This window comes from Saccostrea cucullata, unplaced genomic scaffold (assembly GCF_032062105.1).
Source record: "Saccostrea cucullata isolate Sc308-1 unplaced genomic scaffold, CSIRO_AGI_Scuc_v1 ctg683, whole genome shotgun sequence".
In the NCBI taxonomy this organism is placed as follows: Eukaryota; Metazoa; Mollusca; class Bivalvia; order Ostreida; family Ostreidae; genus Saccostrea; species Saccostrea cuccullata.
In genome coordinates, this window is record NW_026930753.1 from 145,832 (window position 1) to 163,019 (window position 17,188).

Consider the following 17,188-nt stretch of genomic DNA (forward strand, 5'->3'; position numbering starts at 1 on the left):
CAATGGATTCTTCGGTCAGGGCTGCGGTGAAAATTGTAGTGCACACTGTAAAAACCGAAAATGCAACAACATAGATGGAACTTGTTTAGAGGGATGTTTAAAAGGTTACACTGGGATACAATGCTTTAATAGTAAGAACACTGAATGAATTTGAAGGATGTTTTACATTCAGTATTCTGGTTTTTCTCAACAAAGATCATTGTATAAAATACATGTACTTTTTTTGCATGATACATATGCTAATAATTAATAGTTTATATTTATTTTCCAAAGCTTGCCAGACAGGATACTTTGGGAAAAATTGCTCTGAGGTCTGTGATTCAAAATGCAACCAAACATGTCATCATATTAATGGATGCAAACAAGGTATGGTGTATTTTCATTACTGTATCGCAAGGGTGAAAACAGACTAAAATATGGTAATTTTTCATCCAAACTTTTGTTTTTTAGTTTTAGATGAGTTAATAAAAATGAAGCAACCCTTTAGATGTTAACATATCTGTCTGATAACAATAATTTTTCTTTCATCTTTAATTTCTTTCTGATAATTTGAAAGTATAGTACAAGGTATTCTGCTTCTTACATTATCTGCAACACGTTAACGCCAGGTACAAGATTTAAGGGATATACACAATTATATTTTACTTACAGTTACATATTTTTTCAGCTGATTACATTTGTAAGACACTGCGCTAATCTTTTTTTTTTATAATATATTCTGTTTCAAGGAGAGGAATCGGGTCTTCAAGTTTTAAATGTTTCGTCTTTGAATGCAATAACTCTGGTTGCCGTCTTTGGTGCATGTGCTGCTGCTATCATCATTTTTGCATTGGCTGTCATTTTCATAAGGTACAGAAAGTATTACATATGAATTCAAAAATTACTCAATCTCAATTCTTCCGAATCTGTATTCTATCTAGTTTTCCTAAGTATTTAGAAAAAATTGAGTGTAATCGTGTTTTTATTAGCTCTACTGGTCAGAGACCAGAAGAGCTTATGCGATAGTAATGCGTCCGTCGTCCGTCCGTCTGTCTGTCTGTCTGTCTGTAAATTTTTTTTCAAAATGCTACCGCTCCTACAGTTTTGGTCCGATTTCAATATAACTTGGTTCACAAGTAGACTACACCAAGATACATAATTCTGTGCATCGGTTTTTGATTTCGATGAACGGTGTTACCGTGGTTACTAAAAATAGAAATTCCTGTGAAATTCTTTCAAAATGCTACTCCTCCTACAGTTTTTGTCTGATTTCAACATAATTTGGCACACAAGTAGACTACATCAAGATACATAATTCTGTGCATCGGTTTTTGATTTCGATGAAAGGTGTTGCCGTGTTTACTAAAAATAAAAATTTCTGTGAAATTCTTTCAAAATGCTACTCCTCCTACAGTTTTGGTCCGATTTCAATATAACATGGCTCACAAGTAGACTATACTAAGATACATATTTCTTTGCATCGGTTTTGATTTTGATGAGTGGCAAGGATCATTTTTCTATTTATTGCTGATTTAAAGTCCCAAGTCCCAACTTCTACTTTTCTCTTCCTTTGTTTTAAATATAATACAGTAGAGCTACAGTCTCGACAGAGACTTCTGGTACGTATTTCTTTCTTTTTTTAAAAAAAATGTGTTTTGATTTTTTCAAAAAAATTATTAGATGTATCTTAAATGTTCTCTTCTTGAAGGTTAAAGAGAAAAGCAGGGATAAAACTCCTGAAAAAAATGGAAGTAACATTAAAAGAAACAAGCTCTACGATGGAACTTATACCGAGTAACCCATTGATTAAATGAATATCTTAATTCAAATCATTTATTGTTTCCACTGTTTTCCGATTTTTCCCCGTTACGGTTTTAATTTATGAGTGTTCATTTTTTTTTATGAAATTGTCGCTGAGAAAATAAATTGTTCAACATGTTCAAAATTCATTTGAAATATCCGAGAATCTGATATTTGTAATGCAAATATATTTATTTTTAAGGAAAAAGCAACATACAATCAACAAATAATCAGAACCGAGTGGATGATGTGCATGACACAGCTAAAAAGGGCCGTCCAACAAACAAAATCATATCTGTGAGGAATTTAAATACAGTTATAGCCAAAATGTCTGCTGCTGAGAATGCTGGATTTAAGCATGAGTATCATGTACGACAACATAGGTGTACTTAATATAGGATATACACGTATTGCATAAGTGCTGTCATAAAAATATATATACTGAGGCAATTAGAATTTATGATAATAATATCTATAGATGTATACAAATTTTGATTATAAGTCGATTTCTATGGCTCGTCAAATATCAGGGAATGACGTTTATATAACAAGATAAACAAATAAAGTTTTTTTTCACTGCTTCATGGATTTTTAAAAATAAATATTTGTGCGTAATTTTCGCGATTTTTTTTTTTTACTAAATCGACAGGAAATTCCAAGAGGCGAACTTTTTCCATGCGAGGAAGCAAAGAAACCAGAAAACAAACCCAAAAATAGATACACAACTACTTTTCCATGTGAGTAATCCATTTAATGTCACCCTAATTTCAATAGATGTATAGGATATTATTGCAGACTATTTGTCTGTCCGTCTACCCATCTGTCTGTCTAGCTATATTTCGGGTTGACTATAACGTTTTCCTTTCCAGGCGAAATCTCAAAAAGTGTATTGGATTTCGCTAATAAGTTTTACATTAAAAACACCCTATAGCCTTAAAATTTCTAATGTTATTGAGGCAAAAACATTAAGCAATAAATTCATAAGTCCTGTCTGTTTTAAAACTTGTATCCACGCGATATCTTGAGAATCCTTTAGGAGTTTTCGTGTTTGATACCTATATACATGCAATTCCTATGACCTAAAAAAAAATCAAGGAAGTAAATTCAACTTTGTATGCGTATTAAAATATGCCAAGAAGGTATTGAGCTTCGCAATGAAATATACCATACCTCCCTCTTGCCATATCCATCCCTCTTTTATCGCCTCGAGCTCCCAGTCCAGATCTGTGCATTCTCTTCTTTTCCTTATGCAAGTTGACACAGATTCTCTGAATTAGTTTTTTTTAAACTGAAATCTGCCATCTTAAGAAGTTTAAATATATTCATTAAAAACAGACGACCATTCCCGTGTTGCTTTAAGAACTGACACCGGAGACTACATCAATGCAAATTATATCGAGGTAAGAGAACGTATAAATAATTTCATCCGCAAAGATATTTTATACTGCACGCACAATATTAATTTATATCTCATAAGAAATCTGTTTTTTTGTAACGCAAGTAACTCATAAGCAAGAGGAACTATACCCGTACATTAAAATTAGAAAAATGCATGTTAAATTACATCAGTGATTTTAATTATGGTAGAATTACAGATTCTTTCATGTTTTTTTTTTCCACAAAAAAGTTCAAAAAGCATGAAATATTGAGCAAAAATGTATCAGCAATCAGCCCCTTCAAGGTAACTGCGGTACTGCTCTTCTCCAGGGCAAATGAATAACGTTTGGCGAATATTTTGTTGCCAGATAATTAAATGACATTTTTACTCAGTTGCTTTTACGTCATATTTTACCAAAGTATATAATTTTTCCATGCAAAAGAGCAGTGCTGCAGTTATCGTGAAATGTTCTAATAACCATTTGACGTTTACGCAAAACGTATTGTAAATGTGTCCCTTCTCTGTCTCTTTTTTTCCTTTTCTAATACATTTATTGATTGTAAATCCATTAAGGATTTCAAGTTTACTTCCTTAAATCTATTTACAAATACTAAGATATTACTTTGGAGAAGACCATAATATACATGTTACTTCCTTGTAATAAATATTTCTCTTTAATGACAAATTTCCTTATACCTATTATGCGCATTTAAAGCAAGGTTCTCCATGGACCGTTTAACGTGGCGGCCCCGCGACAATTAAATAATTATTCTTTAGCACCACAGTGAAAAAATCAGCACCCATAGTTCCGCCACAGTTAAAATATTAGCGCCACAGTACGATCATCGTTTGACAGCACGATGAATTATATTTTTTTTAAGTCAAATAAACTTCTTAACCTCAAAATTATGTACCGTTTTCAGTTTCTAATGCTAAACTATTAATTTACTCTAATTAAAGCCCATTGTTTGGCTTGCACTATCAATTTTCTTCTAGACCTATGGACACATAAAGCCGTTTTTTTTCACACCTCACGATAAATACAAAGGAAATTTTAAACATTAATTAGTTCATATGCAAAAACAGTTCTACAGTTATCCATGTCTCTAACATTACGCTTGCACTGCGAGTCAAAACATAGTTTTTGTCATATGTGACCTACAAAATTTCCTCTGTCGAACTTTAATGAACACTGCATGTGTATATTTACCTCTTGAAAAACAATATTTTATCAAAGTAGGGTTAAATACTCAAAACCTCTTATTATAACTAATATTTTTTTTCATATTCTATCAGCAAATATCTATTTAGGTCTTATGTGTTTGGAAAGGGGGGGGGGGGCTTTTTCACAGTATATGTTGTGGAAATAATTCAATTTTTTGTTCTGCACTGTTTTATATTGCTCTCATCTTTTTATTATTCTTCCTAAATTCATCAAACATTTTGCTAAATAATTAATGCTATTTGTATTTGTATATTTATTCATAGTTGCACAATTAACATGTGTTTTTCAGTAAGTTATTTATCGATTATGTTGACATCCCTATGTGAACAATATATTTTTTATTGGGACGTCAAACTCAATACAATCAGTTAAAAGCAAATTTTACTATACATCATAACCTGCTATTATTACAATTTTTAATATTCTGTATATTGCATCAACCCAGAAGCTGTATTTCAACATGTAAATATGATACACATGTTATTTGTAATTCATATAAATTGATCATTTTTTGAAAATAGAATGCTGTTGGTCAACGATCCTACATTGCAACTCAAGGTATGTCAGAAAAGCTGTAATTTTTTTTTAAATATTACAATCTATTCTATTTGTTTCGTTTCTATACTATCAAGTAAGTTTTAATGTTTTATAATTGTACATGTGTTTAAAGCTGAACATGATTCGTAAACAGAATGTGTCCGCCATTTTAGTTCCCGAGTCTCGCTACTCTACAGACCCCTATAAATAGGGCAAAAGTTGGTCACTGTTCAGTGTAATCAGTCAACATCGGTGTGGACGGACGTATGCCATACAGGACTCGGTAGCAAAAATAATAGCGTAATACTTCGTCTAATGCAGGAAAGTAATATACCAAATAAATTTACAATTATAGTCGTATAAGTCAGTGCAGTATACAACAACACAGATAAACGTAACTGCAATAAAATGTAAACAAAGGTAATGCAAGATAACCAGCACGAACACGGGTCGCCATTCCACGCCGATATTCTTTACAATAAAGCAGTCAGGTGTAACGAAAGCGACGAGTATACCCTAGTATTGATGTATCGTTGATAATGCTATCGAAAATGGCGTATGCCTATTTAAGAGTCGTGTTCAGCTTTAATTGTTTATTTCTATAAAATCTGTTTGAATATTTAATATTATAAAACTATAGGTCCGAAACCAAAGACAATAGGTGACTTCTGGAAGATGGTGTGGCAGGAGGACGTGTCTGTCATTGTCTGTTTGACGAACCTTAAAGAAGGGGGAAAGGTTTTAATTAATGAGCTATTTAACTCAGTTTTTGAAAGATAAACGAAGCGCATTGATATTATATATATATATCATAGTCAAAATATTAAAAAAAAAATCATAAATTTTTACTAATTTTCTACAATAAACGACATAAAGCTCTGTTTCAATGACATTTATCTAGATTTCCTAGCATTGGCTCTTACGAAGAACATAAAAATGTAATTTTTATGTCGCATAACATTGACGGAAGCATAATCTTTATAAAAACAAAATCATCGATTGACATCCTAAAAAAAATAAATATTACTCAAACTGACAAATTCTGTTTAATGAGGGGAAAAGTTTGGGGACGAGTAAGTGTAGATGGTATGGGATTGTGGCAGACATTTTCACAAGAATTTTCTATTGTGTTAACGTTGATAAATTAGTGATGACGCAACAAAACAGAAAGTTGATAGTGGTTTTCAGTAAACATTTCAGTTTTAGTGGAAAGAAAAAAATATTCCCTGAACATTGAATCCGACATCCGATCTTTAGCAACGTTAACTGATGATTATTGCATGTTGCGGATATATGAAGATAAATCGAAACAACATTTTGTCATATATACACTAGATAAAATTGCTAACGCACCACCTAAGAGAATTAATATTTTACTTTTAAAAACCTGTTTATGATGCATTTGATATCTAAATGTGATAACCAGATTTGTTCTTTTTATAGGTTTATTATATGGATATCAATGGTATTTCAAATTGTGATGATGGTAATAATAATGGCAGTAATGACAGTGTGCTGTACAAATGAAAAAAATAAGAAAAACATGACATTACTTACAAATGTAAATTCACATGAATGTAATGATGCATTACTAAAAAATAAAAAAAATAAATTTACAAAATATGACGGACAGTTGACCTTTTCATTATAAAGATTAATAACATATTACACTCATAATTAACTCATGAATAAATATATAATATGCTTTCATATAAATCTTACCCCAACTAGGGCCACAATGCATAAGCTTAAGGTCAAGGTCACCACCGACCACAGTGATACTGTACAACCTAATCAAAAAAGCAATATACCTATACTACCTCTAATTGTAGTTGTAAACAATAGTAAAAGTATATCTCGTAAAATAAATTTAAACTTCTTCATAACAAAAACCTATTAAACATCACTAGAAATAAAATGAATAGCCAAAATTATATGGAACGTTTATCAACAAAACATGCTGAACTTATTCTATTAAAATAAATATTTTCAGACTTTACAAATATAAAAATAACCCTACCAAAACATACTTTACTATTACGAGCAAAGCTATATTAAAAAAAATGTAAACTTACAGTTGGTACACCTAGCTAGAAATAATTCAGCTTCAACAATGTTACTGTTCAACACACAGCCTTCATAACGCGAAACATTTCGTGCAAAATCATAAACTATGAAGTCACGTGAACACAGGAAGTGATGTTGAAATTATCAAAATATTAAACAATACATTTAAATAAAAACTAATGTGTATTTTCCATGATTATATGAAAAATGACAATGACAAAAATTATTTTAATTGAAAGTCTTAAATACTTTAGCTGAACAGAATTTCTGTTACTAGAAATAGATGTGGAAATTACCCTCAATGACAAACAGTGTATGAAAACAAAGAGAGATAACTCTATTGTGAAAATCACCACATCACATAAATATGAAACTTTAACGAAAAAAATAATGCATATTAATGTCAAACCTTATAAATAACTACACTGTTTATTAGAGTGTGACCAATTCATAGAAAAAGAAAAAAATTGTGTCTATTGCATTTTTTAAGATTTTTAAAAAAAAAATTCTTTGTGTTTGTGTTCTTTCCATTTATACTAATTAAAAACTCGGAAAAAAGTTACACCGTATGCGGCGTTTGACGCTAGAAGGGCGTGCAAAAGCAGACAGGATGGTGTCTGCAGGGGATTCCTTTAGAAAAATCTTTAAAAAATAAAAACAATAAAAAGCTTATGAATTCCACTCATGAAAAATTGTTCCAAATAGATTAATAAACATAAAAATTAGGGATGTCAAATCGGTCAATATTTGATAAACGGTTACTGTGGTGTCATTTGTTTTGATTTTATCTGATTTTTACGAGTATCATAGGTACGAGTTAATGTGAAGGGGTTTTTTGGAACTCTTTTGTCTTTCATGCACGCTTTTCGTTTGGCGCCGACCTGTATGTTTATACCTTCTCTTCTTTTGGTTCCCCACGGTGTAAGTATCTACATCTTTTTATATAACTATGTTTTATATGATACTGTTGTATATGCAGTTCAATTCAATCCATTATTACCAAATATTTACATGTCATTTACTTTGTGATGAGTCGTGCTGAATTTATGCATACAACATGTGACTTGTCAACGTGTGAACTTGATCCTGATTAACTCATTATGGCAATTAATTGTACTATCGCTGAAGTAATTACACTTGAATGTTATATAAATTAATATCTTAGATTTACTTGATTACGAATTCTACAATCTGGTTTAACGTGTTCCCTCTATGTTTTCTCATAAACTTTGTGGGATGAAATCTGTTAAATATTTTGGATAGTTTCTATTATTCTTTGAGATAGTATTTTTTTGTGTTTGGATATTTCTTTGATTGTGAATTTATGATTGTTTATTTTTTGTAGTGTTTTACCGCATTTCATCTGAAATAAAAGGGTTAGCTATCTGCAAAAAGAACTCGTCCTTTTCTATGGCAGAAGAGTAAAACAACCTAAATGGAGCCATCCAACGAAGCAGTCAAGGTCAAGAGGGAACCTAGTTCACACGGTTCGCATCACAGTTCGAATCATAGTTCACATCGCAGTAGATCATCGTCTTCAAGTACTTCAAAACGCGCCAAGGCTGAAGCAGCACGGGCTCTGCTCAAGTTAGCAGAAGAGGAGGCAGCCCTCCGAAAGAGGTTATCCCAGCTTGAAGAACAAGATGAAATAGACCAGGCTACTGTAAAAGCCTCCGCGGCAAGAAGAAGAGCAGATTATCGAGCTGATATGGACCTACTCGCCGCCAAGAAAACAGCAGCAGCACTTGACGCAGAAGCTAAAGTCTTGGAGAAAGACTCATCCCTTACCGACGTAAGTGAATATGATATTCCAAGCGTAAAGGAGGATCCACAAACATGGACCACTGAATACGTTTCCAATTTGTGCAGGCACTTACAAACAAATGGTGACAAGTCTTACACTGATACAGATATACCACCGAATACGAACCTACCCCATCGGATAGAATCACCAGCCTCATCGTATGTAGGGTTACCACGCACTGTGCACACATTCCAAAGTCCTAACCATGTGCAGAATGCACAACTAGTGCCTGACATTTCTAAATTTCTGTTGAGGAAAGAACTTTTGATATCAAGACTTTATCGGTTTAGTGATAAACCAGAATCTTATTTTGTCTGGAAGTCGAGTTTTCAGAATGTTCTAGCAGACTTACAAGTTACAGACTTTGAACACCTGGGTCTTCTTGTCAAGTGGCTCGGACCTGAATCAAGCTCCTATGCATTAAGCATCAGAGCCGCTAATGCTGACAACCCAGCGAGGGCCTTACGCCTTCTGTGGGAGAGACTAGATGAAAGGTACGGTTCCCCCGAAAGAATCGAGAGTGTTCTAAAAGACAAACTTTCCAAGTTTTCGAAGATCAGCCTTAAAGAGAGCCTCAAACTTTACGAGCTATCTGACCTTCTTACAGAAATTTCGAGTCTAAAGGAGCAACCGATGTATCAACCACTACTGGCTTATTTCGATTCTTCTGTTGGAGTCAACCCCATTATCGAGAAACTTCCCCACCACATGAAGGAAAAGTGGGTCACGAGAGCATCTAAGTACAAGGAAACAAACGGACAGTGTTTTCCACCATTCAAGTTCTTCGTTAGTTTCGTGAAGGAGATGAGTCGTGTGAAAAACGGCCGAGTTTCTTATTCGGCGAAAATGTACCTCAATTAATAAAGCCTACTCGTCCACCGGCCTTCCTCCTAAAGACTCGATTTCCTGTTACAACAACAAAAACTGACATTTTACCTGATTCGAAGGAGAAGATTACAACGTGTCAAATCCATGGAAAGAATCATCGACTTAGTGAATGCCGTGCATTCCAAAACAAATCCTTAGAGGCTAGAAAGAACTTCCTGAAAGAAAAAGGATTATGTTTTAAGTGTTGTGACTTTGCGCACAAAAGCAGACATTGCAAGGAAAAAGTAAAATGCACCATTTGTGTCAGTGACAAACACGCCACGGTTATGCATGGTGACATTCCCCCTAAGGCTCATGGCGGGGAGAGCACAGTACGGTCAGGAACAAACACCAACACACATAGAACTTCACTTGAAACGCTGACAGTAGAGTCCTCTTGCACCGAGATCTTTGGGAAAATCACACTTGGAAAGTCGTGTGCCAAAATATTACCTGTGTTTGTACATCCCAGAGAACATCCTGAAAACCGCATTAAAATGTATGCCATACTCGATGATCAGAGTAACCGATCACTTGCCAGGAGTTCATTTTTTGACTTGTATGAAATCCATTCACAATCGGAAGAGTACATAATGAACTCTTGCAATGGAAGAACTTTGACATCTGGAAGACCTGCATCTGGATTTGCACTAGAATCATGTGATCATCAAGTGCACATAGACTTACCTGCTCTCGTTGAATGTGACAACATTCCTGACAATAGACACGAAATTCCGTCACGGGAAGTCACTAGGTATCATCGTCACCTGTGTGACATTGACCTTGACAGTTTGGACCATAATTGTCAAATCCTGTTGCTTCTTGGAAGAGACGTACCTTATGTGCACCGCATTCTTGACCAGAGGACTGGTCACCCTGATTCTCCTATTGGACTTATATCTCCACTAGGGTGGACTATCGTCGGTGATGTGTGTCTAGGATCTCAACATGGCCCAGTCAATGTGTACAAAACATACGTGTTGTCCAATGGACGACCTTCCCTTCTACATCCTTGCGAGAACAAGGTAAAAATCAAGGAGCTGCCTACGCCAAGTATACCCTGTAGACAATTTTTAGACTACTCAGGTCACAATGTTTTCGCAGTAACACCTCATGACAATAAGCAAGGATTATCCACGGAGGATAGGACCTTTCTACAGGAGATTGAAAAGGAGTTCAAGAAAAATAGTGAAGGGAATTGGGAAGCCCCACTTCCATTTAAGGATCAAAGGCCATTGTTACCAAACAATCGAGTCATGGCCTTGGAGAGGGCCAGGAGATTTGACACTAGTTTGAGAAGAGATCTCGTCAAACAGAAACATTTTTTCGAGTTTATGCAGAAACTATTTGATAGCAAGCATGTTGAGATTGCACCACCAGTCAAACAGAATGAAGAAGTGTGGTATTTACCCGTTTTTGGCGTATACAATCCCCACAAGCCCGACCAGATCCGTGGAGTGTTTGACTCCTCAGCTACATTTCACAGACTTTCCTTGAACAATGTCTTGATGTCTGGTCCAGATCTTAACAACAGTTTGCTTGGAGTGCTTATCAGATTCCGCCAGGAACCAATAGCCATAACAGCCGACATCCAACAAATGTTCCACTGTTTTTATGTAAGACCAGATCACAGGAACTATCTTAGATTTTTCTGGCACCATGAAAATGACGTTAACCAAGAGCTTAAGGAGTATAGAATGAGAGTCCATGTATTTGGAAACAAACCCTCACCCTCGGTAGCTATATATGGTCTACACAGAACAGCTTTAGATGCTAGAGACTCATTTAGACCAGATGTCACCGACTTTGTTCTAAACCACTTCTACGTAGATGACGGATTAATCTCCCTACCTTCTGTAGACCAGGCTGTCGATTTAATGAAACGAACACAGCTTTCCCTAGCTACTCACGGTAATTTACGTTTGCATAAGATTGCCTCAAACAGCAAAGATGTTGTCCGAGAATTCTGTCCAGATGACCTTTCCAAGGAACTAAAGAGCTTGGAACTCACTGATGATAACTTACCAGTACAAAGGAGCCTAGGACTGTACTGGAACATGAACTCTGACACGTTTACTTTCCAGATTTCTTGCGAGGAGAAACCCTTAACTCGACGCGGGGTACTCTCCGTCATAAATAGCATTTATGATCCCTTAGGATTTGCATCACCTGTGATAATCGAAGGGAAACTACTGCTACGTCAGTTATCTAGTGGAGGCACTGAATGGGATGTGCCACTCGCCGACCTGGAAGGACAGAAATGGCAGTTGTGGAAGGAGTCTTTGTCCGGACTTCAAGATGTATCTATTCCCCGTCAGTATGTTCCATGTTCTCTGCAAGGAAATGTACGAAATGAACTCCATATATTCTGTGACGCGTCTGAGAAAGCGATTGCAGCAGTTGCATATTTGCAAGTGATTTGTGAGGAAGAAAGACACTATGTGGGTTTCGTTATAGGAAAGACCAAAGTTGCGCCTACTCATGGACATACGATACCAAGACTAGAATTGTGGTCCGCCTTACTTGCGGTCGAGATCTATCAACTAGCCAAAGAAAACCTGAACATTGAGTTAAAGAGTGTGAAATTTTAATCAGATAATAGAGTAGTTTTAGGATATATCACTTATCAGACAAGAAGGTTTCTTACTTATGTCTCCAACCGAGTTGAACAAATTCTGAGACACTCGAGGAATTACTCGAGGAATTACATTCCTACGGAACTCAACCCCGCTGACATTGGAACACGGGGCTTAACGGCCGACAAGCTTCAGAGCAGTCTTTGGATTCGAGGACCTACTGAATTCCTTAAGAGACAGTCTATTGAGCCAGATAATGCTTCTAACCCGAATACTTACCAGCCTGAGGTAAATGCCTACTTGTCTGATGTCACGTCAGCGCTTAATTCTGAGTCAGAGCCGAGAAACATTGCATGTAGATTTCAGCGATTTTCTGTGTGGTCTAGACTTGTACATGCATTTGGAAGGCTGAAGACAAGAGCACGACAACAGAAAATGAAGAGAACTGAGGATTCATTGGTCACGTTCAAGGAATCAGAAAACTTCATCATCAGTCTCGTACAGCATGGGGTTTATGGAGAGGAGATACACTGTATCAGAACAAACAAACCCCTACCGACGGGCAGTCCACTTCAAGCATTAGGACCAATTTTAGATGAAGAAGGCATCCTATGTGTAGTAGGTAGACTCAACAAACTGAGGTTAGATGACTATGAAAAGAATCCAGCCATAATTCCAGGGTCTCATCACATTGCTACGTTACTAGTGCGCCATCACCATCAACTACTCAAGCACCAAGGACGTCACCTTACAGAGGGAGCAGTCAGATCTGCCGGACTCTGGATCAGAGGAGGAAAAAGGTTTGTGTCTTCCGTTATTCACCACTGCATCAGCTGCAAGAAACTGAGAGGAAAGCATGGAATACAAAAGATGGCCGACCTTCCAGCTGACAGGTTGGAACAAGTACCTCCATTTACAAATGTAGGAGTTGACATTTTTGGTCGTTGGCAGATCATCACCAGAAAGACACGAGGAGGAAGCGCATCATCAAAGCGATGGGGAGTCTTATTTGCATGCTTGGTGACAAGAGCAGTTCACATTGACATAGTAGAATCCCTAAGTTCATCTGCATTCATCAATGCCTTGCGTAGATTTACCAGTATTAGGGGCAAAGTGAAGATATTCCGGTCAGATAGGGGCACCGATTTTATTGGAGCAATGGATGACCTGAGAATAGACACCATTTATGTGTAAGATGATAACCTAAAGACGTTTCTCTATGATTCAGGAACAAAGTGGATTTTCAACCCCCCACACTCATCACACTTCGGAGGGGCTTGGGAAAGAATGATTGGTCTCGTGCGCAACATTCTAAACACCATGCTTATGGAACCAAGCAACCAAAATATAACACATGACATTCTGTGCACCTTGATGGCTGAAGTAATAGCGATAATAAATTCCAGACCGTTGACACCAGTGTCTTCAGACCCCAATACTCCATTTATTTTGACACCAAACATTTTGTTGACACAGAAACATTCTTCTGATTCTGGTTCCTTGGAGTTCGGTGACATCGGCATAAAGGACATATTAAAGTCTGAGTGGAAACGAGTGTAGGGCCTTGCGAACCAGTTCTTGAAGAGATGGAAGTCAGACTATCTTCACCTACTTCAACCACGCAGAAAGTGGAAGAACGAAGAGCCAAATATCAAGGAAGGTGATATCGTGCTACTTAAAGAAGACAGTCCCGGGAATCACTGGCCAATGGCAGTTGTCCAGAAAACGTTCCAGAGTGACGATTCCTTAGTCAGAAAGATTCAAATCAAATTGCTTAGAGATGACAAATCAGTTATTCTTATCAGACCAATTTGTCAGGTTATTCCATTATTAACAGTGTGAAATTAATTTCAAGTATGTAACAGTACATAATGTACATTTTTTTTTATGTTTGAATGTATGGTTCTCGGCAGTTACACTTTTTCATTCATGTAGACCATTTGTAGACGTCATTATTCAGTAGTTGTGATATCTTATAGATATCAGGCGGGGAGTGTGGTGTCATTTGTTTTGATTTTATCTGTTTTTTACGCGTATCATAGGTACGAGTTAATGTGAAGGGGTTTTGTGGAACTCTTTTGTCGTTCATGCACGCTTTTCATTTGGCACCGACCTGTATGTTTATACCCTTCTCTTCTTTTGGTTCCCCACGGTGTAAGTATCTACATCTTTTTATATAACTATGTTTTATATGATACTGTTGTATATGCAGTTCAATTCAATCCATTATTATTAAATATTTACATGTCATTTACTTTGTGATGAGTCGTGCTGAATTTATGCATACAACATGTGACTTGTCAACGTGTGAACTTGATCCTGATTAACTCATTATGGCAATTAATTGTACTATCGCTAAAGTAATTACACTTGAATGTTATATAAATTAATGTCTTAGATTTACTTGATTACGAATTCTATGGTTTAACGTTAGTGTCATAACTGTCTTTAGTTCGGAGGAGTGTGTTCCCTCTATGTTTTCTCATAAACTTTGTGGGATGAAATCTGTTAAATATTTTGGATAATTTCCATTATTCTTTGAGATAGTATGTTTTTGTGATTGGATATTTCTTTGATTGTGAATTTATGATTGTTTATTTTTTTTTGTAGTGTTTTACCGCATTTCATCTGAAATAAAAGGGTTAGCTATCTGCAAAAAGAACTCGTCCTTTTCTATGGCAGAATAGTTACTCGGACGTTTTTCCGATCGAGTACCCGGGTACTCGGTAAAATTTCAAATACATGTACAGGTCTGTTAATTTTCTTAAACTCAGTTAAGCTGCGTTAAACCCTAATGTTATTTTTTGTTACATTTTTAGTGCATGTTTAAAACACATCGAGTGCAACCAAAATGATTTACTGTACCTAATTTATTTATTTTAAAAAATACACACACACAAAAGACATCAATTTGATACAGCAATAATTACAAATGATTTACATTTTTTTGTTTGCGAAGACGGTTTAATCAATCTGCTATACATCTTTGCAGTGATGACCACGCTAGCGAACCAGAGGGAACAGATGTTGTTGGGATCGCTTGTCGTATATTATTGTTGCGATGCAGATGCGATGCGATAATGTGCATTTTACAGGTGTAGGCGATGACACTCTAATTATCGTGTGCACATTTCAGTTAATTTTTGATAGTTTTTTTGATATATATATATGTACTTTGAAATAAGAAAAAAGCCGAGTAACCGAGTACCAGTTAAGTATTCGATACTCGGACGTTCGATCGAGTACCCGGTTAACCGGGTACTCATTGACATCCCTAATAAAAATGTTGATTATAGATAACCAAGGCATTAAGTTAGCAGCATAAAATCAGTTGAAAATTGTTCCACAAAACTGGGTCAACCCGAAGTGGCGTGGATTTGGTATGGACACTAAGGTATCAGATGATTTCTAGGAGATATGAGAGTCAATGTTAACAAACAGCCATATCATATACACTAGAACCGATCCGACAAATGTTCAATTCACAAATAAAAATTAACAAGTGGTGCGTTAGCAATTTTGTCTAGTGTACATGTTATATTTCAACCTGCTCAAACCTTTTGTTCCAAATACTTGAATTTATCTATTTTTCAGAATAAATGTGCTCAATATTGGCCAGCTATCTACGATAAAATTCAAACAGGGTCTATCACCATAAGAAACCTGGAAGAGAGAACATACGCAAATTATACAATACGGCAATTTAAAGCACAATACGATTTGGTAAGAAAATGATAAATGACATATTCGAACATCTATATAAAATGAATAGCATTAATCTATATGAAACATTGCCTTCCACAAAAAAAAAAAATCTCAGGCAGAAAAAATTACCAGCTCTAGATAGAATCAAACATAATTGGACCAACACTCACTGTCATTTTAACACTCACGCAATTCTGTTTTAATAAGATTAGTGCCATTTTTTCTGATGTCTCTTGTGACTGGGAAAGACGCAACATTATATAAACAGAAATACAAACATACTTACCTTTCTATTTCTTCTACAGACGAGCAAAAGCAAGGTTTTCTAAAGTACCTTTGGAGGGTGTTCTCTATTTATTGCAATGAGTCATCATTGAAATGCTGCTTAATTAGCATGTTACCTCAAAAGTCTTATTTTGATTACCTTTCATCTTTTTTTTTCTAAATTTGTAAAGTAGTTCCCACAAATCACTTGAAAAAAGAATCATATCACATCAGAAAAAATACAGCCGAATGAAAAATTAATGTTTATACACACACCTTTTATATAAACCTGATTCACCGTAGAATTTCGAGTACGCATGTGCATGGCAATAATCATTAATTTACATACATATAATTGTAAAATTTAACAAAAATCCTGAACATAATATGTAATTTTGATAAAATTTGTTCCTTTTGTATATAAAAAAAAACAAACCATGGAAAATATGCAACATTTTTAACCGTTTTTTAAAATGAATATGGAGGCCTATAAAGACAAATATCTTTTGAATGTATTTGTGTTGATAAAACTCCTATAGTTATAAATTTTCTAGCAAATATAAACAAGAATTATTTTCTTTTAAAACTTCAATTTGAAGAGGAAAGGGACTAACATCCAACGAAAAAATTTGGGTTTCAATGGAGAACGTACGACTTACTAATATTATTTTTTTTTTAAATAGGTATTCAATGATGATCCGACAAAAAATTTTATTTACTATAAACACATTTATTCTGTTACAATTTGTAAAATTTCAAGGTAACTGTTATATTTTCTGCTAGCTGCAGATCTGTAGCTCTAAGAAAAAATAATTTGACAGACCGGAGAGCTACAGTGCCACCCATTGAAAAAACTGTATATTTATTGCGCACAAAAAAGTGCGCTGTTTATAGACTTATTTCTCCATGTTTTTAAAACTAAAACCTCAAAATATTACTATCCGTGTATTCTGAACATAATCTTTCACTGTTTCCACAGCAATATA

At 35.3% G+C, this 17,188-nt stretch overlaps 1 protein-coding gene across 1 annotated transcript in view; it reads left to right on the plus strand.

The window, feature by feature from the left end:
- The first annotated feature begins 4,907 nt into the window (after positions 1-4,907).
- The window catches only part of LOC134229966 (receptor-type tyrosine-protein phosphatase alpha-like), a 106,172-nt gene continuing 93,891 nt past the window's right edge, over positions 4,908-17,188 (plus strand). The window contains exon 1 of the mRNA XM_062711743.1: positions 4,908-4,940. The gene's annotated coding sequence lies outside the window, so the exon portion shown is untranslated. The remainder of the gene's footprint in view (positions 4,941-17,188) is intronic.